Here is a 14,624-nt window from a genome sequence, read left to right as displayed (position 1 = left end):
TTCCAGGAAACCAAAGATGCAGCCATTAGATGCAACAATTGAAGAATGTAACATTGGTACCCCTGACAAGCCTAAGATAATAAAGTTATCTGCTGCTTTGCCCCCTGACCAAAAACCCAAATATGTTGACCTCTTTAAGGAGTTCCAAGATGTCTTTGCCTGGGGTTATGAAGACTTGAAGTCTTATGATACCTCTGTTATACAGCACACCATTCCCCTCAAGCCCAATCAAAAACCATTCAAACAGAAATTGAGAAGAATCAATCCTGTGCTTCTTCCTTCCATTGAAAAGGAATTACAAAAAATGTTCAAAGCTGGGATCATAGCACCAATCAGGTTCTCTGACTGGATTTCAAATTTGGTCCCTACAAGAAAGAAAACTGGTGAGATTAGACTCTGTGTAGACTTAAGGAATTTGAACCTAGTCTCACTCAAAGACAACTATCCCTTACCCAAAATGGACCATATTCTTCAAAGAGTAGTAGGAGCCTCAAGAATATCACTGTTGGATGGCTTCTCAGGTTTCAATCAAATCCTGGTACACCCTGATGATCAAGACAAGACTGCATTTACTACCCCATGGGGTACTTTCAAGTATGTGAAAATGCCCTTTGGATTGAAGAATGCAGGGGCAACATTTCAAAGAGCAATGGACATTGCTTTTGCAAAAGAAATTCATGACTTCTTGGTCATTTACTTAGATGATCTTACACCCTTCTCAAAATCTGACCAAGAACATTTGAAACATTTAAGACAGATTTTCATAACATGCAGAAAATATGGCATTTCTTTAAACCCCAAGAAGTCTTTATTTGGTTTAGAAGAAGGGAAACTTTTAGGACACATCATTTCAAAAGATGGCATAAGAATTGATCCAGATAGGATACAAGCAATCCTACAAATGCCCCACCCTAGGAATGTCAAAGAGTTGCAAGGATTCTTAGGAAAACTCAATTTTCTAAGAAGGTTCATCCCAAATTTAGCAGAATTGATCAGACTACTAAACAATATGCTAAAGAAAGATTCAAAGGTTAAGTGGACTGTGGAAGCAAAGCAAGCCTTTGAAAGCATAAAACTGGCTTTAACCCAAACCCCGGTACTAACTAACCCTCAGTTTGACAGAGACTTTATCATTTTCTCCTTTGCCTCCCAACATACTATTGCTGCTGTCCTATTGCAGAAAGATGATCAAGGGAATGAAAAGCCCATTGCTTTCTTCAGTAGAGCTCTTAGAGATGCTCCTTTGAAGTACCAAATAATGGAAAAACAAGCCTATGCGTTAATCAAAGCTATAAAAGATTTCAGGATCTATATCCTTTACTCTCATGTTCTGGCTTATGTACCAAGTCCTATTGTTAAAGACATTCTCACCCAAGAAAACTTAGAAGGAAGGAGGGGAAAATGGATTGCAAACATACTTGAATTTGACATCGAAATCAAACCTACAAAGTTGATAAAAGGGCAAGGTTTGGCTAAGTTAATGACAGAAGCAAATTTCCAAGCCTTAGATATAAACCAAATGGACAGTGAAACAGAGCTGGCGACTCCAAAGATCAATGTAGCCTTTGAACAATCTCCATGGTATTCTGATATCTGTTATGTGTTACAAAACCTGTGTGCTCCCCCAGGACTGTCCAGAACTAAGTCTAGGTTCCTAAAAATGAAAACATCCAAATTCTGTGTGTTAGATGAGAATCTACTCTGGAAAAACCATGAAGGTATTTTGCTGCACTGTCTTCTTGAGAATGAAACTGATAAAATTATGCAAGAATTCCATGCTGGAGACTGTGGTGGACATCTGTACTGGAAATCCACTGTGGACAAGATATTAAGGGCTGGTTATTACTGGCCCACTATGTTCTCAGATATGAAGAAATTCACAACATCATGCCACAAGTGCCAACTGTTTGAAGGCAAAAGACAGCTGCTGCCACTTCCTTTGAGGCCTATTGCAACAGAGAGACCTTTTCAACAATGGGGCTTGGATTTCATTGGAGAAATTCACCCCTCATCTTCAGGACAACACAGATGGATTCTAACAGCAACAGACTACTTCACCAAGTGGATTGAAGCTGCCCCATGTAGACAAGCAAATGACTCAGTGATCATTCAATTCCTAGAGAACAATATACTGGCCAGATTTGGCTGCCCAGACAAGATAATAACAGACAATGCTGCTGCCTTCAGATCCAAGAAAATGGTAAACTTTTGCCATAAATTTCATATTACTTTGGGCCATTCTACAGCTTACTATCCTCAGGGAAATGGTCTTGCTGAATCATCAAACAAAAGCCTGATAAATATCATTAAGAAAGCGCTGGAAGAAAACAAAAAGAACTGGCATAAGAAACTAGTCAATGCTTTGTGGGCAGACAGATTAACCACCAAAAGATCAATTGGGACCAGCCCATATGAGTTAGTCTACGGATTAGAGGCCAGGTTTCCCTCATCACTAGGGGTGCCAGTTATGAAACTTCTACAAGAAAGTCAAGCAGAGCCAAATGACATGCAAAGAAGGATTAACCAGATCATTTGTTTACAGCAGACCAGAGAGCAAGTCTTCAGCAGAGTGCAGATACTACAAGAGAAACTGAAAAAGGCCTTTGACAGAAGAACCAAAGCAGAAGACTTCAATCTAGGAGACAAAGTTCTAAAGTGGGATGCAAGAAGAGAAGACAAAGGGAAACATGGGAAGTTTGATTCTTTATGGAAAGGACCATTTGCCATCCAAGCAGTACAAGGTAATAACACTTATTTCCTTAAAAGCTTGACTGTGACTGAACTAGATGAAGGTCCTGTCAATGGCAGGATGCTGAAGCACTATTATGATGGTTCAATATGTTAAGGATCCAAAGGTTCATTGTATATATGCAATTGTACATATTCTCTTTTGATTTACATTGTATAAAGAAATTTTCCCAAGAGCTGCAACTAGCAGCAACAGGCAGATAATATCAGAGGTTCTCCAAGAAAGAAGCACACCATTTTGACAGGTTACATGCATAAGATCTCAAAGATCAAGATGGACATCCAAGGAACAAGGCAATCTGACCTGCTGTTCTTGGTCTTTCAAAAGAAAAACCATCCCCATGTGGAGCCACTGTTGGATGCCTATAGTAATAGGTTTCATATTTCATGATTGATTATTAAATTTCCAAATATGCTCTGCATTGTTAGCACAAAGATCCCATATTTCCAGGTAATCAGAGGTGTGTGAAATTACTTCAGATATTGAGGACCTTATTTCATTTTTTGGATGATTCAACAGTCTAAACTGGATCATGCCATGTTTCAATTTTGAGTTGTAGAATAGATGAAGAAGTCTGTCCAAACAGCTTAATCTTGGCAGACAAGTAGTTCAGGTAGAGAAACAAAGGTTCCCAAAAGTCTAATCTGGGACCTTGGAGGAGATAAGGGTAGAAGTAGATAGAGAGAAAAAGGAAAAAGCCAAAGAAAAGAAAAAGGCAATTGAGGGTTGCAAGTCCAAGTGCCCCTCCAAGAAGAAACAAAAAATGCTAGGTGAAATAGCTGGGTAGGCAGTTGTGGTTGCAGAAAGGGTGTTTTCACCATTACACATATGTCAACAGGTGTTTTGCCAAGGCAAAATCTATCAATAAAAAAAGTGGTTAATTCCATCATATTACAGCAAGGAGCATGACTAACTTCCCTCTTCCCCTTTGTTCCATTACTAACACTCCCTTTCTTTCAGCTGAGGTTTATGAAGAAAGCATCTTGGTTTTATGGTGGTTCTAGTTCATTCAGAATCCACATTTCTTGTCTAAGATCTTTTCATTTTGATCTACTCTCAAAACCAAGTCAATTTCAGATAAACTCAGTAAAATCCCTTTCATTTGCCCCCTTCATTCATATTAACCTCTAATTTTACTATATAGCTCCCTTATTTTACCCCTTCCCCAATAATACTAACACTAAGGTGTATAAAGCCCCAAATCTTATATATACTCCCTCCCCTTGGCATTATAGCCATATAGTCTTCAAAAGGGACCAAAGTGACATCTGGTCACTTTGGTGAACCTGTCCCATCCCATTCCCCCTGGCTGCAAGTCAAAATGCTCCTCAAACCACCATTTGCATTGAAAAACCCTTGTAAACCCTCTTTTACCCCTAAAAAAAAACTTTGCAAAAATTACCCAAAGTCAAAAACCCGCCTCTGGCGCATTTCCAAAGGGTTAGCGCGTAGTTTGATTTAATGAAAAACATTCGAAAACCAACGAAAAACCCACAAAACCTAAAGTTCCCCGCCCGCATATAACCCGTGCACCTTCCTCCTCCGTCAGCCGTCGGATCAAGCCCATCAGATCCGACGGTCCTCATCAATATCGGAGCACATCCGATGGCCGCACGTTATGTCCCGAGAAGATGACGTTGCGCCTCGTCATGCCTCCGCCACGCGTCAAGCGCTCACCTATCTCGGAGCCCGCTCTGACAGTTCTGAGACCGTACCTAAACCGCCCCGAGAGACCGTAGCGGCCAGCCCTAACCGTAACCGCTACGGTCCTAACCGCCACCGGTTCGCCGCTGACCCAGCGCCACGTCTTTCTCCGCTCGTACCCGCCTTCTTATTGGTCCACCTCACTGCTGACTGGGCTGCCACCTCACCGCCCCTTTGACCATTCACCCACTGCCACGTCCTCTCCGATGACGTCAGCTGACGTCACATCACCGTGACCCACCAATGACGTCATGCTGACGTCATCATAAAAAAGCGCCAAGTTGGTAAAAAACCCATATTTACCAATTTTACCCGGGATTTTTACCATTTACACTGTGTCTGCTGAATGCTCTGCTCAACCGTTGCTGCCCGAATTTTCGCCAACCTGTGAAATTCGACCAAGGCGACCGCTCCAGTACCTGCGCCACACCTAACCACGACTTCTGCACGTCGAATTACAGGTATTTACCCTGCTCTGCCCTCCATACGACCTGCATTCTTCTCTAAGCTACTCACAGGCACAATAGGACCGTAAAACAAATTTTTCACCGCTGGAACCAAGTTATACCTCCACCATTGTCCCTGTGAAGTCCCAAACTTCCCTGCAGAGTGCTAACAAACCGCAATTCAGTTGAAAACCCCTCGTCCTCCGTGTTCTCGGTCAATGCCCCTCTGAACACCTCTGAAATACTACCAGGAGCCAAAATTGAACACCAAAAAGAGCCTCTGTAACCAATTACCAGCAGTATTTCAATTTCTAGCTGGTAAATTCCCTTCTGACAGTTCAGAAAATCAAGTTTTACCACAGAGGGCAATCTGCAGTCTGTTTTGCCACTCAATTGTCCAATTGCAACTGTTTATCCTTTCACAAGCTATGGAGACTCCCATTGCTCTCAATATTAAGCCTATCAATGCCCCCCACCAAGAATTAGCATGGCAAGCCCTGGGAGACATGGATTACCAGATGTCAGACTGGTTCCCTATGGGAACTAAGTATAATATCCTAATGATTAATGAACTGAGAGCCCAGCACATGAGTGGAGCAGATATCCTGGGGATTTGGGAATCAAACTTGCCCATATATAACCTTCCCCAAGTCAATCCAATGCCAGAACTCATATACAGTTGCCAAGAGTGCTATGACCCCAGCCAAAGGGCAGTCATTAGCCCCACAGGCCTGGTCCTGTTTCAGATTACTCCAGAGAGTATAAATCAGATGCTGCATTTCCATACAGCCAAAAAACTGACCCCTCTTTCCATGCAAGATTTGATAAGGAGAGGGAGCAGCCTGCCTAATGACCAGATTGTGAAGATCAACCAGCTATTTGTTGCACCTAGCTCTGAAGCAGTCAGAACCCCTCCCATTGGTTACCAATACCTGAATGAGTTGGGCAAGATGATGGTGGACTTGATTAGCTATGTCCTAGGATTCAGAGGACTGGAAGATGTAGATGAGTGCATATTGGCAATGCTGTCCATATTTGCCCCTGGTAAGCCTCCAGCTATCCACTATGATTATGCTACTTATATAGCTGAGAAGATTCATGACCAGTTCATGAACTTGAAGAGGGAGAGGCTGTTCAAATACACCTCCTACATATACCATCTGTTCTTGTTCAACCAGCCAGCTACCTTCTCTGTCCCTTTGAGGCCACTCAACGCCCAAGGAACCCCAAGATCAGTTGTCTTTTGGACCCCAGTGTTCCATCGTACCTCAGTATCACCTTATACATACTGTGAGTTTATTGACTTATTTGTCCATCCAGCCCTGACAGTGCTGCAAGGTGCCCCTCCTCCTAGACTGACAGAGGAGATGAAAAGAATTCTTCATTTGAACAAGCTGTACAACATTGGTAACTGGTACTTCTACCAGAACCACACAGTCATTAGGATATATGGCTGTGAATTGAACCCATTTAGGTTGCCGAGGTACGTTCCCATGAGACTGTTTGCCTTAGAATATTTCAGGCAATTTGGGAACTCAGATTACCTACACTTTCAGAGTAAAAACAAGAAATCACAGTTGAAAGTGAGAAATCAGCTAGGTCCCTTCTTATACAACAAGAAAGAGGAAGGATGGAAAGAGGCACACAGCATGCTGGAAGGCCTCAGATTGCAGACCAGTTTTGAGTGGATTCCATATGACCCTAACCACTCTATTTCTCTCAGGAGGATCAGGTATAAGTTAGGCAACTATGCACATGCAAGACTACCTGAAATTGAGAAATATGCAAATGCACCAGACTGGGAAGAGGGCACATTAATAGAGCAAATGACTAATGAAGAAATACTTGAACAAGAGGCTAGAAATGTCCAAAAACAAGCTGACTTGGAAACTTGTGGACAGGTGCCTACTTCCTATAGGAGGCGAATTGGGAGAGCCACTACAACACCAGCAACACAACAGCAAACTGTCAAGCAGACAACCCAATCAGCAAGCAAGGACAAAGGCAAACAGGTGGAACAACCACCTACATTAACAGAAGAGCAGGTTGACACTTTGTTACAGCAGCAAGAAGAAATGGAAGCACAGGCATTGGGGCAGCAACAAGAGAAACCACAAACTAGTGGGCAGCAGCCATCACAGCAAAGTAAGGAGACAGATTTGCCTGATTCTACAGAACAGCAGCCACAAACAGAGTTGCCTCCAAGAACAGACATCAATGTGGACAGCTCAGTCCTCCAAACACCTCAGAAGGAGGACCTGACCAGAAAGAGAGAAAGGGAGACTCCCCAAACTTCATCCTTTATCAGAGGAGAAAAGAGGCAAAGGTTGAATGATTCCCAAGAGGAGGACGTGGCAGTGAGGCAGGCCATGGGCATGGGCCCACCCAGTGGAGAACTCTCGGCCAGCTCATCTCAAAGAGGACCAGATGTGACAATGGGAGGAGAGGTCAGCTCTTCTGGCCAGCATAGAGAGGGGCACTCAAGCATAAAGCAACAGTTCATAGAAATCAAAAGAAGGAGTGATCCCATAAAAGTACAACTTTATGATCACTTGTTAAAACTAGCCCCCAGCAACCAGCAGAGACTAATGTCTGCTTTTGATGTAAGTGAGGGCAAAATGATAATGAGCCATTTTATGCCCACAACTCTACATCCTCAGTCCACCGCAGACTATTTGAGAACAAATATGGAGGTTCTGGCTAAAGATATTCACCCCATGGATAAGATAGAGTTACACAAGCAAACGGGTGAAATGGTGTATGCCTCCCTGGCAGATGAGACACTGGAGAACTACAAGTTAAAGAGCAGCCTAGACAATACATCATCCCAGCTAGAGTTGGAAAGAGCATCCTCACAGGCCAAGGACAACAGAATCAAATCCTTGGAGGAGGTAATCATAGAGATTGGACATGATCCCAAGGATGTCAAAGGCATCCAAGAACTGCTGAAAATAAGGGATGCTGACATGGCAGCCCTAAGAAAGAAAATCAAGCTCCCGGCCACCATCCATCCACAAACAGATGAAGTTGCCCAGCAGAGGCAAGAAAAAGATACCACAGACTTGCTGGTATCCTTATACAAAGAGCTGGTTAGGACTCAAGACCAGCTAGGGCAAACTGAAGCTGCAAAGGCAGCACTACAAGAAGCCATGAAGCAGAAAGGGGAAGGTCAATCCTCCCAGCCTCCTCCAATAATAATAAATCTTGAGGAAGCACCTCCGATCATCACTCCTCCTCCTCAGCAAACAGGAGCTACAGCATCATCCACAGCCCCCACAACAACATCAGAGCAAGCTGCTACCCTAGATATGCAGAAGCTACAAGCAGAGATCCGAGCTATGGAAGCTCAAATGAAAGAGCTGGATGGGCTCAAACAGAACTTGGCTAATGTTCATGAGAGATTTGATAAAAGCAAACAAAATGAGGCAGCCAAGGAAAGAGAGGTGAAAGCCCTTAAGAGAAGGATTGCTGAGCTGGAAAAGGAGCTTGCACTGGAAAGGGTGACAGCTGACATGAAAGCAGTGTTGTGGAGCAACATTGGGAGATCCATTGCCAAACAGTGGCAATACATTGAAACCATGGATGAACAAATGGTGCTAATCACCAAAGCTAACAAAGAAATACAAAGAGCAAGGGCAAGCCTTGGGCACATGCCAGAAGCAGCTACCAGGATGATCAATATCCTGAATTACAAGACCAGCACTCAATTGGCCACCATGGGAATCAACAACAGAACAGAAACAATTGCCATAGCCAAGAGAGTTGTTACTCTGAGAAACTTGATTGGAACCTTGGAAAGAAGGACACAAGACATGCAGACAGAAATCAACAGGTTCCTGGAAAGGTTTGTAACGCTGCAGAACAGAGGCCTCCCCAACATTTTGAGCAGCGTGGGTAGACTGCTCACTTTGGACAACTATAACAAGAGAATTGATGCCCATGCTGTGGCAGAGATTGCAAAAGCTCCCAGCAGTTCAAAGGACACAGGGCCAGCCACGGGACAAATGATGTATGACAGAGTGGAGAATCTGTTTTTTCTCATGAATGAGATAGATCATCTGTTTGATACACCTCCCAATTTCTTTAAGTTCACAGAGGCAGATGAGACTCTAGGGGCAATTCTGGCACATCAACTGCCCACACAGGATGTCTGGAGGCATTTGACTCAGACAATTTTGACAGGACAAAACCAATAGCGCAGAAGGAAAGAAACAGGTACATACAGCGACAATTTTGGGAATCAATACCCACAGGAAAGGACAAAAGGCTGAGCCAACTCAGCCAGACCAATGACTCACCGCCGGCAGCAGTCAAAGTCATAATGGACAGGCCCGAGATACAGCGTACCAGCCTACAGCCAGGTTCTCCATGTATTAACTCCAAATATTCAGACCGACTTAGCTATTCCCAGTAATCTGAAATATCTTCTGACAGAGCATTAAAATGCCTGTACCATGTATTAAATGCTGTATTAAATTCTGCCCATAATATCTTAGATAGTTGGTAAGGAAGTAAATCTGAGATAACCGAGGACTCAGATATTTTGTAAAGAACGACTAGTATATATTGACCCTTGACAGCAGTGAAAAGGGTTGTTGTTGGTTGGTTGGTCGATATTTGTAACTCTCCTAGAAGAGCTCTGGCTTATTGTAATTTTTTCAGAGAAACTAATACAAAGAAAGCATGGAATTTCCAAGGCTGAGTGTTATCTGATGTCTTGTGGTGAAGGATGCATGTTACAGGATTCCATGGGTGTTGCATAAGACTATAAGTATTCTCAAATCTCTTTGTCGTGTCTGTTTTGAGTCTTTTGTTCTCTTTACTGTTCTTATGTTTACACTTGATAGCAAGGTGAATGATTAGTACCAGGATTTAACCATGTTTACCCTGGACTCAAACTGAGCTATTATAAATGTTTTCCTTTTATACAGTTACAGGATTGTAATTCTTAATTGCTGCAATTCAGAACTGTGTTTTTATTATAACAGTCATTCTCAGGGATTCAACTCTGCCCCTAAGACATCTGTTTTCTCCTCTTAAATCTATCTGTTGGGAACATATAAATAAATAGTGAAAATTCTTTAATGCTTTCACTGTTCGTGCTAGCTGTTTCCAGTCTTTTAATCAAAAATCTGTTTTATTAAACACCCAAATGGCCCTGTAAGTCCCATCTTTCATCCCAAAACTTCAAACACATACAGCTGCAGACTCCATTGCCCAATGGTACTCAACTTCTCAGGAAACTACTTCACCAGAACCTAAAAGGAATTTTCACCAACCAAACACAAACAAAACACAGTGCATAATAGCTAGCCTAAAACCCTACAACAAACAGCTACATATCATAAAGAGAGAGCCCTCTCTGATCACTGTTAGGCTAGAAACAGTGATCCAAAGACTGGTTAGTGGTTACCCCGGCCGTATTCCCTTGGGAGTCATAGGGAACAACCTGGGTGTTAACACTTTGATGATGATCCCAATCCATTAGCTCCCAGGCTCACTCCTCGCTATTACTTACATCTGAATACCTGTAAGAGAGATCAAAAGAAAAAAAAAGAGAGATCATAACATATGCATTCCAATCTAAGTTATACAACAGATTAAGGAGTATTGTACTAAGCAAACTATCATAGAAAATCTTATGGGAAGTAAAACATGCTTTGTATTAATGATTAAATCAAGGGGAGAAGCATACAACTAGTGCCTTGATTTTGAAGGCCTCCGTCAGGGTGGTTCCAAGTCCAAGCCAAACTTTACAAGCTCTCCTTTCCTCTCTCACCAAAATGGCAGCATCTAAGAACAATCGAGCAGAAGAATGGGAACCAACAATGACCAACCCATTGAGGAAAGTGAAGAAAACATTTATAGTGAGGGAGAGGGAGTTAGAGATCCACCAAAGGGGGAAGAAGGTCCTTATCCCAAAGGTAAGATACCTAAAGGTAGGATCAAGGGATCTAAATGGGAGTACTCGACCATATCTTCATCCAACAACTACCATCTCATCGTTCTTCAGGCTTCTAGTAAGAGAAGCTTCTGCTCCATTTTTGAGAAATTGTCTGAAGAGGACTAGCGTGGATTTTCCTATCAAAATTCACGCTGCCAGCGCTAGTCACTAGTTAGAAAAAAGGTAAGCAACATGGATTTTCCTCCTAAAAGTAGCGTTGGTCTTGTAAATTAGGTTTTTTCACTAGTTTTCCAGGATTGCTTCAAGACATTAGTTCTCCATCTCTTCAGGGATGTATTGATCATATAATTCATGGTGAATGAGTTTACACATATTTTGTCATTTTACGACATTTGTGATGACAATGGAAAAAAGGAAGACACTTTAGGTATAGAGTTGGGAATGTGACAAAATATTGTGTAAGAGATGCCCCCTAAAGCATCAAAGCAGAACATGAATTGATGGTTGAAGTGTTTTATCAGTTAAGCCAAGGAGCTTGGATGACCATCGTCACGAGACCTGCATGATACAATATATGAAATATCTAATATATATATATATATATATATATATATATATATATATATATATATATATATACATACATACATACATACATACATACATACATACATACATACATACATACATACATACATACATATATATATATATATATATATATATATATATATATATATATATGCCTCATAATACATCTGAATAGGAATCAAAATATAATACATGAATCCACGGTATGGACACAACCATCCGTCTGAAAAGGATAATGTCTATGGATCCATGACATGAACACAACCATCTATATGAAAAGGATCATGTCTAAGGATCCAGGGCATGGACAAAAACATCCGTATGAAAAGGATCATGTATGCAATTATGAATACTCAATAACTCCTCGCTACCTAGATTTTAATAGATGAGATCTAGGGTCTTCATCTCTATCCTGACCAATGTACGAATCTAACCATGTGAATAGATTTGTTGACGTTGAATGTAGTAGAAACCACCTGATTACTGGTCAATAATGTAAATCATTAAAAGACACGAGAGAAACCACCAATAATGACGATGGCCCTTAAGGTACACCAGTACAATCTACAAGTGTGAATATGTGAGCTAAAGTCGAACAGTTGTCGAATCATTCGGCCGAAGGCCAATGATGTAAGCCTATCATCAAACATGAAGAAATTTCCATTGAGGCATGCAAGCTCCAAGGTACTGAAAGGGCATTTCTAAATCAACTTCCTGGATAATGAGTTGAATTCGACAGGAAATGATCCATCGAAAGAGGTCCATAATGTTTCCCACATCATTGACATGAAACATAGGGTATCTCAAAATGATAGGAGTGATTCAAGATTCTTGCAAAGAAGGTCAAATAAGTATAGGAAGTTTGACTTTGTAGACAGGACTTCTCTTGAACATATCGGTGACACAACTCTAGCGTTCGGTAGCACTTGACTCAAAATGGAATTGAAGGTCATGATGATAATAGGGGTGATCGAATCAGAGGCAAATGGATTTCCCAAACCCAGGAAGGAAAGTGGCAAAGAGAGGATATCCCAAACCTGACACGAGATGCAGATGAGTGTCATGTTCAAGAGCGACATGCTACCTTTACACAAAATACAAGACATGTTTACTTCCATTTTTCCCCACTATCGCTAGTGAGTACCTCTTTATTTTTAATCACAAGCTTGAAGAGGATACCATATGCTTGTTGTATAAGTTCATCCTTCAGATGAATCCATCCTATTAAGTTTAACGAGCCCTAGGAAGGAGTAACTCGGTCTCGTCATGGTGACAAGTCCTGCGTCATTTAAGTTTTACGAGTCCGACGGAGGGGTAACTCAACATCTTTTTCATGTTTAGAGAGTTTGAAAAAGAAGCAAAAAGGAAACTCCAAAGGTCCCTTTTCGTAGATAGTCCCTCAAATATGAAAATGTAGAAAATGATATTCGAGAGAAACTCTTAGCCATGTTCGACAAAGGTATTCCTGTTTTGTAGCTAGTCTATCTTAGTTAAGAAAATGGTTTAACTTATACTAAGTAGACATCTTTTCATTTACTTTTGCAAGTTCAAAAAGGCAAGTTCTTGACAATCTTTTCATATTTTTGGAGTCTAAAAAGAGCTTAAAGAGGACTCTACCTGGAGGAACAAGTGGTATAGAAGGATAGCAATTGGTTTTGGTCATGATGGAACTACAAAAAAACATGTAAAGTTCAAGAGGATGGCTAATAAGACCACTCATAACAGATGTTCCTCAAGAAAGGGTAAAACAACCAAGTGAAAGTGTATGATCGACCAAAGAGATGGTGATGATGGAATGAAAAAAACAAGGCTCATCTAGAAAAAACAAGTTGATAAAAATGGAAATCACGAGAGGTAAAGTGGGAATGGTTTCATTTTTACACAAGCTTGAAACATGGGAAACTATTCTTGAGGATACTTGAAGATGGTTTCATTTTTTCACAAGCTTGAAACATGAGAAAAAACTATGCTTGGATTTCGTTTTGTTATCACTGACAAAATCTCAAAGCCAAATGTCTGCAAATAAGCACATGAATTTTTTTTGAGCAGTTTCGCAGCGCTACATGTTTAGGTGATTTCGTAGCGCATAATTCCTATGTTGTACTGGCTGTGCTACGAAATTGGTGGAGCTATCCAGGATACTGTAGAATTAGAAACAAAACAAAATGATAAAAGCTACTTAAGCAATGCAAGACACGATGAAACTGCTGTGTGGCCACAATGTTGAGTTGAGGAGCAAGGACAGTGGAAATGTCATCAACAAAGAAAATATTTTAATTGCTAAGAATGATGAGAAAGGCAATGTAAGGAATGCAGTTGAAGCCGCTTCAATGTTTGCTGGCTTTAAGATTGTTCCGGAAACTAACCATGACATGCAAAATCTGTGTGAAACAGAGACTGCTTGTATTTCAAATAATGGACCTGTTGATGTCATTAGTATGAATGGTGGATTTGATTCTTTCTTGAATAAGTGGGAGCAGGTTAATGAATTTTGTTTTGATCTGCATTTCAGTAATGCAAGTGAGGGGGATTCATCAGCAATGTTTGAAGTCCAAGGTTTGGCTGTTTGCTGGGAAAATTCTCCGGTATACTATCTTAATTTTTCTAGAAGTTTTTTTTTTTAAAGAGGAAGATGGATGTGCCACTTTTCCTAATGGTGAGGGAACTGCAAACATCAACCAACAAAGTAATTATTCGATGGGAAGAGTAGCACACAATGGCTGCTGTCGTCGTGTTGCTCAGGTTCGCTTCCTACATTCTATTCTGTGGAAGTTAATCAGATCAGAGGGCCTTGTTTAGGTCCTTAGATCCCTTGAAATGCCTCTGGTTAGAGTTCTTTCAGATATGGAAAAATGGGGCATTGGTGTAAATATGGAGGCGTGCTGGCAAGCAAGATGTGTTTTGGAATAAAAGTTAAAGAAACTTGCAAAAAAAGCTCAGACACTTTCTGGTGTAAGGTTTTCCCTATCTACACCTGCAGATGTTGCAAATGTGTTGTATGGCCATTTGAAGTTGCCTGTTCCTGAGGGATGCAATAAAGGAAAACAACATCCAAGCACAGACAAGCACGCACTTGACCTTCTGAGGCATCATCATCCTGTTGTTGGGGTCATTAAAGAACATCGAACGCTTGCAAAGCTTCTAAACTCTACAATTGCTTCAGTATTGTCACGTGCAAGGCTTTATGAAGGTTCTCAGATTCATTCCATCCATGGACACTGGCTTCAAA

The sequence above is a fragment of the Pinus tabuliformis genome, chromosome 1_1, assembly GCF_031772625.1.
Source record: "Pinus tabuliformis cultivar Carrire ecotype Pingquan chromosome 1_1, CPIR1, whole genome shotgun sequence".
Classification (NCBI taxonomy): domain Eukaryota; kingdom Viridiplantae; phylum Streptophyta; class Pinopsida; order Pinales; family Pinaceae; genus Pinus; species Pinus tabuliformis.
The sequence above is the reverse complement of the archived record's forward strand: the minus strand, read 5'-3'. Positions refer to the sequence as shown.